This window comes from Ursus maritimus, unplaced genomic scaffold (genome assembly GCF_017311325.1).
Source record: "Ursus maritimus isolate PB19 unplaced genomic scaffold, ASM1731132v1 scaffold_26, whole genome shotgun sequence".
Classification (NCBI taxonomy): domain Eukaryota; kingdom Metazoa; phylum Chordata; class Mammalia; order Carnivora; family Ursidae; genus Ursus; species Ursus maritimus.
Window position 1 is genome coordinate 23,533,709 of NW_024425119.1, and position 14,355 is coordinate 23,548,063.

General features: G+C 40.6%; 1 protein-coding gene and 1 long non-coding RNA gene across 2 annotated transcripts in view; both read right to left on the reverse strand.

The window, feature by feature from the left end:
* The window catches only part of LMNTD1 (lamin tail domain containing 1), an 85,237-nt gene extending 78,234 nt beyond the window's left edge, over positions 1-7,003 (reverse strand). The window contains 2 exon segments of the mRNA XM_040642263.1: positions 5,066-5,196; positions 6,086-7,003. The gene's annotated coding sequence lies outside the window, so the exon portion shown is untranslated.
* A 433-nt stretch (positions 7,004-7,436) lies between these two features.
* LOC103665249 lies at positions 7,437-13,643 on the reverse strand. Its single transcript, XR_569252.1, has 3 exons — positions 13,344-13,643; positions 8,095-8,139; positions 7,437-7,472 (listed from the first exon to the last, which is right to left on the reverse strand). It is a non-coding gene; the product is annotated as an uncharacterized LOC103665249 (long non-coding RNA).
* Between the last annotated feature and the right edge of the window lie 712 nt (positions 13,644-14,355).

Below are 14,355 nucleotides of genomic sequence, written 5' to 3' on the forward strand. Positions count from 1 at the left end.
CTTTGGGCAACTAATCTTTGACAAAGCAGGAAAAAACATCCGTTGGAAAAAAGACAGTCTCTTCAACAAATGGAGCTGGGAAAATTGGAAAGCTACAAGAAAAAGAATGAAACTTGACCACTCTCTCCCACCATACACAAAGATAAACTCCAAATGCATGAAAGACCTCGATGTGAGACAGGAATCCATCAAAATCCTAGAGGAGAACATAGGCAGCAACCTCTACAACATCGGCCACAGCAACCTTTTTCATGACACATCTCCAAAGGCAAGAGAAACAAAAGAAAAAATGAACTTGTGGGACTTCATCAAGATAAAAAGCTTCTGCACAGCCAAGGAAACAGTCAAAAAAACTAAGAGGCAGCCCATGGAATGGGAGAAGATATTTGCAAATGATACTACAGATAAAAGACTGGTATCCAAGATCTACAAAGAACTACAAACAAACTCCAATACACAAGAAACAAATAAAATCATAAAATGGGCAGAAGATAACTGAACAGACAGCTTTTCAATGAAGAATACAAATGGCTAACAGAACTCGAAAAAATGTTCAAAATCATTAGCCATCAACGGGAAATTCAAATCAAACCACATTGAGATACCACCCCAGCTACCAATTAGAATGGCAAAAATTGACCAGACAAAAACAACAACTGTTGGAGGGATGTGGAGAAAGGGGATCACCTCTTCCCACTGTTGTGGTGAGATGACAAGTTGGTATAGCCACTTTGGAAAAAACAGTTTGGAGGTCCCTAAAAAGTTAAAAATAGAGCTACCCTAGAGCTCCAGCCATTTGCACTACTGGGTATTTACCCAAAGATACGAGGGTTAGTGAAGAAGGGGCCATATGCACCCCAATGAAATTCATAGCACAGCAGTGTCACAATAGCATAAATCGTGGAAGGCGAGATGCCCTTCAACAGATGGCTGGATTAAGAAGATGTGAACCATATATACAATGGAATATTACTCAGCCATCAGAAAGAACGATTTCTCAACATTTGCTGCAACATGGACGGCACTGGAGGAGATAATGCTAAGCGAAATAACTCAAGCAGAGAATGATAATTATCATATGGTTTCATTCATTTATGGAACATAAGTAGGATGATCGGTAGGAGAAGAAATGGAAGAAGAAAGGGGGGGTAAACAGAAGGGGGAATGAACCACGAGAGACTATGGACTCTGGGAAACAAACTGGGGGCTTCAGAGGGGAGGGGGGTGGGGTAATGGGATAGGCTGGTGATGGGTAGTAAGGAGGGCATGTATTGCATGGTGCACTGGGTGTTATACGCAACTAATGAATCATGGAACTTTACATCAAAAACCAGGGATGTATTGTATGGTGACCAACAGAATATAATAAAAAAATTATTATTAGAAAAAAAAGAAACAAGAAAAAAAAGAAATAATAACTTCAGACTTTTAAGATAAATATACATGTTAAACATATTAACCAGGAGAACCTCAAAATACCATTATATACAGAAAGTAGCAGGTGGCTTTCCTCAAAGCCAAGCAATATTGTAATACCCCGATTCTTACTTTTAAAAACATTCATCATATATTTTTGCAGAACATATTGGAGGATCCTTCCCTCAATGCACCCACCTCTGCTAAGCTGTTTCAACTTCACCAGGAAAAGTCTAAGTCAGATTCGAAAGGAGCTCCTGCCTACAATGGAAGAGACATACTGGAAGGTCAACAGGTCAGCTTCCTACATTGTCCCTCTCCACCTGGCAGCCAGAATGATCACAACACAGAAAATCAGATCACATTAGTTTCCTGCTAACGAGCCCTCAAAATCCATATTCTTACTGCGTTCTCCAGACCCTGAACGATCTGGCTCTTTCTGACACCCCTAACTAAACTCACCCAAAGTTTTTCGTCACCACTCCCTGTGTCTTTAACCTCCACTGGCTCCTGACAGGTGTTGGAACACCGTAAACTCTTGTCTGCTGCAGGATGTCCTGTTGTCTTGGCCTAGCTGCTTCCCCAAACCCTCTGAATGGCTGGCTTGACCTTCTCTCACACACACACCATGAGGATCTCATACAGTTACTACACCCACAAATGAACTACCCCTGCTTTTATCTTATTGTATAGATTATCTTCTTGGCATGACTGTGAATGTAATAAAGGCTCCCTGTTAAAAGAAGCCCACTAAAAAGTGTGTTTGCCATAGAAAACAACTTCACAGAGATACCAGGTGAATCCCCACACGTTTTGGGTATCTCCTTTCTCACAGAACTTTAAAACACACTCACAGAAATCTCTGGTCTAGCTTAACTGCAGACCAGATGAACTGGACACATATCCCTTTCAGCTTTCCAATAACAGGTAATAAAGTATGGCTTAAAACAGAGCTTGTTTAGTTATATGTATTGTCTGTTTTGAATGAGCCATAATCAATGTTTTGTTCCCTTCAATTTGCTTAAAGATGCTCTGAAGAGAGGGAGAACAAGGACTACCGATGTACTTCCACACATGTATTCTTTCTACCACTCATTTTCTTAGTTTGTAATTATGGGGATAAAAGTACTCACTTAAAATAAATGTTGAGACCGAAAGAAAGGCTATCATTTCCTAGCAAATTTCTCCATAGTTAAAAAGTGGCATTAGTGGGATGCCTGGGTGGCTCAGTTGGTTAAGTGTTTGCCTTCAGCTCAGGTCATGATCCCAGGGTCCTGGGATCAAGTCCTGCGTTGGGATCCTTGCTCAGCGCGGAGCCTGCTTCCCCCCTGCCTACTGTTCCCCCTGCTTGTGCTTTCTCTCTCTCTCTCTCTGACAAATAAATAAATAAGATCTAATAAAAGATAAAAAAAAGTAAAATAAAAAGTGGCATTAGTGAGAACCCAAAACAACTTCGTCATCAGAACACTAATTTAAGCTTTAGTACAAACCTGTAAGCTTCAACATCCACAGCTATAAAATGGAATGATAACGCATGTCTGAACTAATTCTGAGTTGATTTAAGTATCAAATAAGGAAAATGTTTCATAAATTGTAATACAAGATTACTCTACTCCTTTTTAAAGGATAAAAGTTGGGTTATGGGGGCACCTGGGTGGCACAGCGGTTAAGCGTCTGCCTTCGGCTCAGGGCGTCATCCCGGCGTTATGGGATCGAGCCCCACATCAGACTCCTTGGCTATGAGCCTGCTTCTTCCTCTCCCACTCCCCCTGCTTGTGTTCCCTCTCTCGCTGACTGTCTCTATCTCTGTCGAATAAATAAATAAAATCTTTAAAAAAAAAAAAGTTGGGTTATGGTTTTGGCCACACAATAACCTGTTCAAATTAGTAAGGTGTATTTTCTGAGTCAGAAATCACAACCTGCAACGTCTGCAGGGCAAGGGAGGTGAAATACATGAGTGAAGCAGGTGGGAAGAAGCACGAGCAGGGAGTGGAGGCCTTGTGGAAATTGGAGTGTATGCAGACTCTGTCCAAAGTGGGCAAGCCCCGTCTTGCAACTGTTTTTCAGGAAAAGCTAGGACTCTGGGAATTTATGTAAAATGTACTAATTTTAAAATATTGGTAAACAGGGGGGAAAGGGGCGCTTGAGTGGCTCGGTCAGTTAAGTGTCTGCCTTCGGTTCAGGTCATGATCCCATGATCCTTGGGGTAGAGCCCCATATGGCATCCAGCTCTCTGCTCAGTGGGGAGTCTGCTTCTCCCTCTCTCTGCCCCTTCCCCAGCTTGTGTTCTCTCTTTCTCTCTTGCTGTCCTCCAATAAATAAATAAAATCTTAAAAAAATTAAAATATTGGTAAACGATTTTAAAAGTATTTAATTATTTTAAAGTGAGCTCACCCAAATCAACATATGCAAAGACCAAATTCAGCTTTTATGCTATCACCCTATGATTTCTATGTGAGGTTTTGTGTTCTTTGTCAAGAAATGGACAACAGACATAAACCTAACCACATGGTAAAATCATCCTCAGAACTCAGGAAAAATGGGCATTAACAGTGGCTAGCATTTCTTTGACTACCATATGCCAGGTGCCTACTGTACTTATAGTTTTATATGCACTATGTCATTTAAGACTCACAAGAAACATTCCAGAAAGGCATTACTTTAACCTGCATTTTCAGAAAAGAAAACTGGGATTAGAGAGTTTTTAAGGTCATAATGCTGGTGAATGGTAGAGTCAAGAAAGAGAGCAGGTCAAAGGCCGCGGTAGAAAGTTGGTGTTCAATGATAGACGATTTCAGTTCAGAAGGGTAATGCTCCCCAACTTGAGGTTCCTGACTCCCTATGTGTCCCAAAGTGCTAAGGGGTCTTCTGTGAATTATTTGGAAAGTCTAATGGAAATCTTCTATTAACCCTCTAATGGATAACTGAATTTGTTTCCTACTACCAAGGAAAGGGAGTTTGCTAGACACAATCTTTCAAATTATAGATCCAGGGGAAAGATTAATGAAGGGATCTTTTTTTAAAAATAAAGTTGGAAATGAAAAATTTAGAGCACTGACATGGTAGAAATTATTAAAATGATAAAACATTTTTACATCACAACTTTATATAATCTACATTCATATACTCTAGATTTGCACTTACAAATACTTGTTTGTTCACCAAACTATTAGTAGCAACTAATGGACCTTCAAATATTTTGGATTTGGCAGATAAAGTTATTTTTCAAACACTTGCACAACAAATTTAGGTCGTAAAGATACAGTTGAAAAAGAAAGAGCAAGACAATGTTATCCCCTTTTGTGATGTGACCATAATGTCTTGCAAATAGATAAACCAAACTGGTATTAAAGACCATCAAGTTGAATCTTTCACTTTGCACTTTTTTCCCCCACCAATAATAATAAAAAGGACTAAGACAAATGAGAGTAATTTTTCACACGAGCCAGACATCACATCAATATACTCATAAAAAACAGGTTATCGTTGAAATCGTATACATCTCTAAATTCTCCCATTTGAAAAAAATTACCTTTCATAATGTCATAAAAATCAATATGGCATGGATAACACGGACCCTCATTTATTTGTTAAAACTCGAAACTTAGGCTCCAGCAAATCCAGAAGACTTGTCAACTTGATCACCTACCTTTAGAAAAGTCTGAAAGTCATGCATAATAATGCTCAGATACAAGACATAAAGCGTCCAGGCTGCGGCTGTGATCCTGGGCCTCTGACACAGAACAAAGTCATGGTGTCACAGGGATAAGCATCCAGGATCTAGGGAAAGTAATCAGAAGTTGAACTTACAAACCTCTAAGTAGTATGGCAGGACTAGAATTTTCTCGTCCACGTTAGCATTTTTACATAACTAACACGGAGCACAAAGCACTTCATCTCCTTTACTGGCATAAAACAAATTTAAAGTCACTGGATCAATGTGAATTATAAAAAGACAACAACATAAACTTAAGGCTTTAAGAGCACCTACAATCACCAACAAAACTGCAGAAACAATGAAACCCGTGAAGAGTCTTCGGATTTTCAAGTCTTTTTTTTTCTTTTTAATTTTAGTGCCTTTACAACGGCTATTTCAAGGCTTACGTCCAATTTCTATCCTAGTAATAATAAACGATCACTTAAAATTTTATTGTTTAAAATTTCCCTTAGGAAAATGTTAGCAAGGTGCAAATACAAGAAACTACTGGAAAACAGTACGGGGCTGTTAGCAAGTTGAAATGACATCGTTTCTGGTAGGATTCCCCTAGTCTCTCCACAAGGATCACAGTGCTCTTGTCTGCACTTTCTTAGAAAGAAAACTTTCCAGAAGCGCATGGAGTTGTAGGGACCCCAGCCCCACCGACCTGCTCCTAGAGAAATCATCCCCAGCAAGAGCCCCTGGGGCCGACCCGGCGAGGCGTAGCGCCACAGGCTCCTCCCGGACCGCCGGGGCGAGGTGCGTCCCCGCTTCTCCGCGCACGTTCTTCACGCTCGCCCTCCAGGTCTCTGGGCCGGCCGGGGCGCGCGCCGGGCTCGAGAGTGCGAGGCTTCGGCGCCCGCGCGCGCCCTCCACGGCCCAGGTACCGGGAAGCGGCGCCGCCTCCAGCGCCGCGCAGGCCCCGCCCCCTCGCCGGGCTCCTCGCCAGACCTGCGCGGCCCTAACTCCTACCTGGGCGGGAAGCCGGTTCCTCCTTATTCCCTTCCCGGGCGCCGGGACGTGCTTCCTCCCCGCCGCGCCCCGGCCGCACCCCGTGTGCGCCGAGAGAGATGGCCGCGCCACCTGCGCCTCGGAACCTCGCGGGGCCGTGGGCTGGCGGCGGGGGCTGCGAGGGCCTTCCCGGGACTCGGCCTGCGCCTTCCTGGCCTGGTGCACCAGACGTGGGGGAAGGGGAGTGCAGCGCCCACCCTGGGGCGTCCCGGATCCCTGGAACGGCCCGGACAGGCCCAGTGTCCTGGAACAGATTCGCCTCATTTTAACGCGCGGTGTCTACTCCCCCCCACGCCCCAATCCACGCCAAGAACTTACCCAGTCTTTGGGGCTGGCTCTCTTGGGGCTGAAAATGAGCATCGGTTTTAGACCTGCAGAAGGAAAGTGACTAAAGAAGTCGTCCCCGGATACCAATTCACTTTGGCGGTTTAAGGAACCTGGAAAACTGGAAGCTTCAGGAAGACTGCTATGAATTACCAGTCCTCTAGCTGGTCCCGTGGGGGGCCAGTTCTGTCCTCCCTGTCCTGACTCTTCTGAGCCCACGGAATGGGTCCATGCTGACCACATTCCCCTGAACAGCCTCAAGGGACATTTTGCGCCTAGTTAAGCCTTCCTTCCACCTCAACAGGCGAGAACCACAGTCAAAATGTCCTTTGATTCTGTTAATACTCTAAATGGGCCTAACATTCATGATGTTATCTAAATGAGAAGAATTCTAGAACAGAGGTCATCTAGTCCTAATCAATGCATTTGCCTTAAGGAAAAAACATGGTCATTTCAATAGATGACAAAAAGGCATTCAGCATATTCAAGATCCTTCCTCGGAAAAGATCTCTGAAATCTAGAAATCGAACGATGAATTTTTCTCAGAATATCATGTATCTCATCTGATATCTGAAGATATCCCAGAATATTGAGAATATCATATCGATACTAACATGTAAACAGCCTCAAAATTTTAAGTTACTTCTTTGAAAACCAGCATATCAAATTTATTATTTAACATAATAAAAAGTAACCAACTGGCCACATACAAAATAAGAGAACAATAACCAATTAAAATGCAATGGGAAAATAGATCCCATTCACAATAGCAACTAAGAATATGAAATAACTAGGAATGATAAAAAATGAGAGATGTAGGAGATCTGAAAAAGAAAAGTGCAGGACTATTGAGAAAGTATCTATAGGGGTGCCTGGCTGGCGCAGTCCTTAAGCATCTGCCTTCTGCTCAGGGCGTGATCCTGGTGTTCTGGGATCGAGCCCCACATCAGGCTCCTCCGTTAGGAGCCTGCTTCTTCCTCTCCCACTCCTCTTGCTTGTGTTCTCTCTCTCTCTGGCTGTATCTCTGTCAAATAAATAAATAAAATCTTTAAAAAAAAGTATCTATAAAATATTTTATTAACTAGGGAGACAGAGGATATCCTTAAATGAGAAGGCAAGATTTTAAATACATAATTATTACTTCCTAAATTATGAGACAAAAATATTCTAGAATTCATCTAAGAAACTACATAAACTAGAAAAGTTAAGACAGTAGTTCTCAGACTGTGGTCTTGGGGCATCTGAGGTCGTTCAAGGGGTTCACAAAATCAAAATTGCTTTCATGATAGTATTAAGACTTTTTTCACTCCTTTTTTGGTATCCATTCTTTCACAAGTATACAGTCAAGTTTTCCCGTGGCTACCTCCTATGTCTTATTACAAGAGATTAAAGGAAGAAGCAGATATATCTTCTATCATGCCAAGCATGAAACAAATTTGCATGAATGTAAAGGAATGCCACTTCTTCCACTAAATTTCTTTTGTTTTGGAAACTGCAGGGATCAAGGATTAAATCACGATGCTTCAAATTGTCTAAACACCATTTATGGCTTTTCAATGATGGGCTCAACTTTGGCCAAGTGAGTCTTTCTTGGGACTTTTCCCTGGTTCCATTCAAACGGAACACCCACTGTCCTCTGTACTTACTGAACCTTCAAAATCTCAGTCGTGATACACTTGATTGTTCTTTTCCTGTGGAAAAGCATTTGCCAGAATCAGTATGATGGGTACAGTAGGCACTTTTTAAAAAAAGAATTTCATCCCTTCATTCTTGATTCATCATTCAATAAATATTTACTCCTTGTTCCTATAGGCTAGAGCTCTTCTGGACATTGAATTTGAAAGCCGTCTTTGCCATATATGCCTGTAAAACGTTTGCAGCCTTTGCTCTTTACATGAGCTGACACCCCATAACTAAGTGGGAGACTACTAACATCAGGTTACTAATATAAATGATACTCAGATAGTTGAGACTAACACATTCTTTCACCACTAACCTATGTAAATCATCTAACTTGTTCTGGATTCATAACTGGTTCAGAAAATTGGCCCAGGTGTTTTCTTAATCTTTGTTTTGGGCCCTTTGGCGGGTTGCCCCCTTGCTATCAGTTTCTCAGCTCTAAGGACCTGTAAACATTTACATATGCATGACTGCTAGTGCAAGTACATCAAAACTGTCATTTTTACTTCACCCATTGAGGCAGAGTGCAAGATTTGACTTATGTATGTTTGTAAAATATTCCGTTGCACTGCCATAAAGTGTATGCAAGCTACTTCAAATAGCACGCATTGCATAGGCTTTCTTTCCCTCTTGCTCCTTATGTGTCGGGCAGTAAAACAAACAATAGAAAGGAAGAACGTGTCTTGTTTGGTTGATGGTGATTTTTGCTGGAGGCCATTTTTTCTACCTTCACCTTAAATTCATTTGGTATCAGATACTTCCACTGACACTCATCAACTGGCAAGATAACTTATCAAATAATCATTATCAAAATAAAAATTTTGGTTTGGATTCTTAATTGGAAATAAAATAGTTTAAAAATAGTTTCATTTTAGGGGCATCTGGGTGGCGCAGTCAGTTGGGCAACCAACTCTTGGTTTTGACTCAGGTGGTTAATCTCCTTGGTCCTGAGATCACCCGCGTGGGGCTCTGCACTTGGTATGGAGTCTGCTAGGAGTTTCTCTCTCCATCCCGCTCTGCCCCTCCCTGCTGTGCGGGCACTCTCTCTCTCAAATAAATACATAAATCTTAAAAAAATAGTTTCATTTTAGAAAGTACATTTTCCAAGAAAATTTAATGAAGACAATCAATTAAGATAAGCACTTTATAATATAAAGTCCTTTTCAGGGGGTGGGAAAAAAGGATAAGAATTGTGGGCAAGAAGTAGGGTTAAAATCTTCATAGAAAGTAGATTAAGGTATTTGACATCTTTCCTTCAGAACATTTATAGCTAACATGGCTTTTTAAAAGTTTGAGATGTGTGGATTCCTGTGTGGCTCAGTCAGCTAAGTGGCTGCCTTTGGCTCAGGTCATCATCCCAGGCTCCTGGGATCAAGTCCCTCATCAGGTTCCTTGCTCATCGGGGAGCCTGCTTCTCCCTCTGCCTGCTGCTCCCCCTACTTGTGCTCTCGCTCTCTGACAAATAAATAAATAAAATCTTTAAAAACAACTTTTGAAATGTGTTGAGAGATTTCTTGATTTTGTTTATTGTTTTCGTTTGTTTTTTAAGGTCTCTGGATGTTGCAGGCTGTTTAAAGTTGTGCATTTTTCCTTATGGAGAATTTTGGGTTGGAATGTAGAGGTTGTGGTAGGAGGGAATTTAAGGGAAATTTCAACATCCTATACTTCAATCCCCTAGTTTATAGAATAGGACACCAGGAGTTAATTCACATGCCTGAGGTCACACATCAAGCAGGTGGCACTCCCAAGGGAAGAGCACTGACCTTTCATTTGGCCCACATTCTTGCCAGAACATTGCACTCACTGTCTGATCAATTTTAGGGTAGGTTTTGGGCTGCTGGGAACTCAGTTGGGAAGGTACCCATGGTATACAAATAGATACACATTATTATTATGATGATGGTGATGAACTTTATTGTGGACCCCAACACAGTTCCTAAAGAAAACGGAAACCCTTAGATCTCCTTATGTCAATGTTTTGGACTTGACGATCCTAGTTGTAAAGGATCCATATATAGAAAGAGAATCACGAAAATTTTAATTTCATTCATTAAAAAATATGGATCAAAAGCTTCCTGTATGCCAGGTATATTCTCAGTGTAGGGGATATGACAATCCAAGGAACGGTCAAAATCTCTGCTTGTATGGAACTTGTGTTCTAGTTGTAGAGACTAAATAAATAAGTCAAATATATTTCACTTCAGATGGTAACAAATATGAAAAGAAATAGAGCAAGGAAAAGGGATAAAAAAGATTGGGGGTAGAGGTTGTAAAAAGTAGTGTGGGGAGGGGCTGGGCCAACTGAGAAGGTGGCATTCAGGCCCTATGGGAATGAGGGTCCAAGAATTAACATGGTGGCCACAGCCCATGAAACATGGAGGCTTTTCTTGACCCCATGGAGAAGTGTCCTCCTGTGGGATAGGGTTGTCTCTACTGAAACACCCAGCTCTCCAGGGTGCCTTGGTTATTGGCTCTTCACTCCTATCAGTGGAGGTAAGGCCATTGTGAGTTTACTTTCTGTCCAAAAGTATCCCAAGTGTTTAGTGATTTAAAATGTGATGAGCCCTTGACATCAAGGAGGAGACACAGGAAGAAGGAACTAAGAGCTGGAACTTAACCCACAGTATGTCTGAGATTGTGCAAAACCATTGACATCGGTATCCAACCTGTTCTTTTTTTTTTTTCCAGCTCTATTGAGATATAATTGACATATAACATTGTGTCAGTTTAAGGAGTCCAAGTATTGATTTCATACATTTATATATTGCAAAATGATTACCACCATAGCATTAGCTAACACTCCTATCTTGTCCATTTTATTTTTGTGGTGAGAACATTTAAGATTTACAATCTTAGCAACTTTCATGTATATAATACAGTATTAATTATTAGCTATCATCCCCATGTTATACATTATATCCCCAGAACTTATTCACCTAATAACTGGAAGTTGGTACCCTTTGACCAACATCTCCCCATTTACCACCTTCTAGCCCTTGGCAACCACCATTCTACACTATTTCTAGGAATTTAGCTGTTTTAGATTCTGCTTATGAGGGATATCATATGGTATTTGTCATTCTCTCTCTGACACTTAGTATGATGCCTTCAAGATTCATCCAAGTTGTCACAAATGGCAGGATTTCCTTCCTTCTCATGGTTGAATAACATTCCATTGTAAACACACACACACACACACACACACACACACACACACACTACATCTGCTTTATCTGCTCATCTGCTGATAGACATTCGGGTTGAATGTTCTTAATTTCGCCACATCATGCAGATTGTCACCACTCAGGAAACTTAACAGTGAATCCAGGAATCCAGTAAAGTGGTTATTTGGATGCTCCTGGGTAGATACCCATACCACAATGTGGTAGAGATAGATGGAGAATCCAAGAACAATCAATTTTGGAAGGAAATGACCTAAAAACATGGAATCGAATTCCTGTTTTCCACACAGTTACTAGGGATTTTAGAAATCTTGTGCCTGACTTTAAAAATTATGACACTAACAAAGCATTCGATCTCTCTGTATGATCAGATACTGGGATGTGAGGAATTTTCAGGTCAAAATGCATGTGTGTTAGTATCTCCTATTGACATTGTAAATAACTTCTGGGAGATTCTGAACATATTCAGGCAAAAGCAGACAAACAAACATTCAGAATGTTAAAAGTGTAGAAAATCCTTAGAGTTAAATATGCTAGGGAGTAAGTGTAAGAGAGTAAACAGAATGAAAATATCCTACAGTCATAAAAGTACTGCATATTTATGAGAGTGCTTCAAAATTCGATTCTTTTTTTAAGGTTTATTTATTTTATTTTAGAGAGAGAGAGTGGGCTAGAGGAGGAGGGAGAGAAACTTAAGCAGACTCTGTGCTGAGCACTGAGCCAGATCTCATGACCCTGAGATCAGGACCTGAGCCAAAACCAAGAGTCAGGCGCTTCACCAACTGTGCCACCTAGGTGTCCCCCCAAATACTCTTGGTATGGTATCCTATAATACCCAGCATGTTTTAGTTACCAAGACCCTTCCAGACCATTACATTTCAATAGAGTTTATTTCACTTACTTTGGTTTATTTTTCCCATACAAAACTCAACTCTTATTTTAGATTAGCAGTAAAAAAAAAATCTGGATTCATCATACACATTTAATTAATTTATTGTCAATTTACCTCTTGGCTATGTACAATGTACAGTATGTATTTGCAATTTGTACATTATTTAAAGTTTCTGTGCCTCAATTTAGTCATCTAGAAAATGGTGAAAATAAGAATATTATCTACATCATAGAGCTATTATGAAGATTAAATGAAGTTATCATTATAGGAACTCTGTACCTTAAGTGGTGTATATTTATATTATTATAATTAACATATATTAGCTTTAATTATTACTGCTGTCATCAGTATTATAATTATCATCTTCCTCTCACAGAAAGATTTCAGGGCTCCTATTACAAAACTCTTTTCTTCATATTCCAATATGCTAGCTATTTGAATCAAGAAACTTGGATAATTTCATGGAGAGTGGTCTTTATAATTTCATGGAAAGAAAGTAGCCTTTATTATCACTGAGATTCACTCTAGTACTAGCTGCGTGAATTTTGTACACTTCTTTTAATTTCTCTGAACATTGTTTTTCTCTTTTGTATGACAAAATAGCTCTTATTAATGCCTTCACAGAGATATGCATACTCAAGTTCAGAGAAATTAAGGACAAAAAAGATGATACATAAGGACTGGTACTTTGTTGACTCATTAAATGATAACTATTGCTTTTAGTTATTATTTCTTTCAGGAAAACCCTGATACTAAAACTCTGTGTTTCTTCAAACTGAGGTAGCCAAAGTCAAGACTAATAGAGACTTTTCCGTCCAGAAATACCACTTATGAATTGAACGTTTCCTACTTCTTTCCTACCCAGTATTAAGTCTTCTGCAGAAATCTAAATAAAGAGGTGACCATGGCTTCTAAGAGCCTACTACTTTATGTTAATCATATTCCTTCATTGAATGAGGAGCCCGAATTGTGTAAATGAATCCTATCTTCCTTCGGGTAGGTGATTGAAATACCAAAATTAAAAGACACACACAGCAACCGCCTGGCTCCTTTTCAGGGCTAACACACCGAGGGGTCTGGTTCTGTCATTGAGAGAACCTCACTCGAGTTCTCACAGAGGAGGAAGAGCACTGCCACTCACCTGCACCACATTTCCTTTGACTGATCTCATCCAAACTGAAAGGCAGGCAGGAGGCCCAGAAGAACAGCCCCAGAGTTTAGGCCAGATCCACCCATTCTAGTGAGGAATCATATGGGCAAGTACAGGTGAATCATAGAACAAACAGAAGCAACCATTCTTGGGAAACAATTGCTTTTCGTCCATGTTTCTGTGTTAGTTCATTATTGCTGAAACTTCCCTCTTTGGCAGAGACTTTCTTTTTCTTTCTTTTTTTTTAATAATAATTTTTTATTATGTTATGTTAGTCACCGTACAGTACATCCTTAGTTTTTGATGTAGTGTTCCATGATTCATTATTTGTGTATAACACCCAGTGCTCCATGCAATACATGCCCTTCTTAATACCCAGCACTGGCCTATCCCATTCCCCCACCCCCTCCCCTCTGAAGCCCTCGGTTTCTTTCCCAGAGTCCATAGTCTCTCGTGGTTCATTCCCCCTTCTGTTTACCCCCTCTTCATTCTTCCCTTCCTTCTCCTACCAATCTCCCTGCTATTTCTTATGTTCCATAAATGAGGGAAACCATATGATAATTGTCTTTCTTTGCTTGACTCATTTCACTTAGCATAATCTCCTCCAGTCCCGTCCACGTTGCAGCAAATGTTGAGAAATCGTTCTTTCTGATAGCTGAGTAATATTCCATTGTATATATGGACTACATCTTCTTAATCTGGCCACCTATTGAAGGGCATCTCGGCTCCTTCCACATTTCAGTTATTGTGGACAATGCTGCTATGAACATTGGGGTGCATATGGCCCTTCTCTTCACTACGTCTATATCTTTGGGGTAAATATCCAGTAGTGCAATGGCTGGATCATAGGGCAGCTCTATTTTTAACTTTTTAAGGGACCTCCACACTGTTTTCCAAAGTGGCTATACCAACTTGCATTCCCACCAACAGTGTAAGAGGGCTCCCCTTTCTCCACATCCTCTCCAACATTTGTTGTTTCTTGTCTGGTCAATTTTTGCCATTC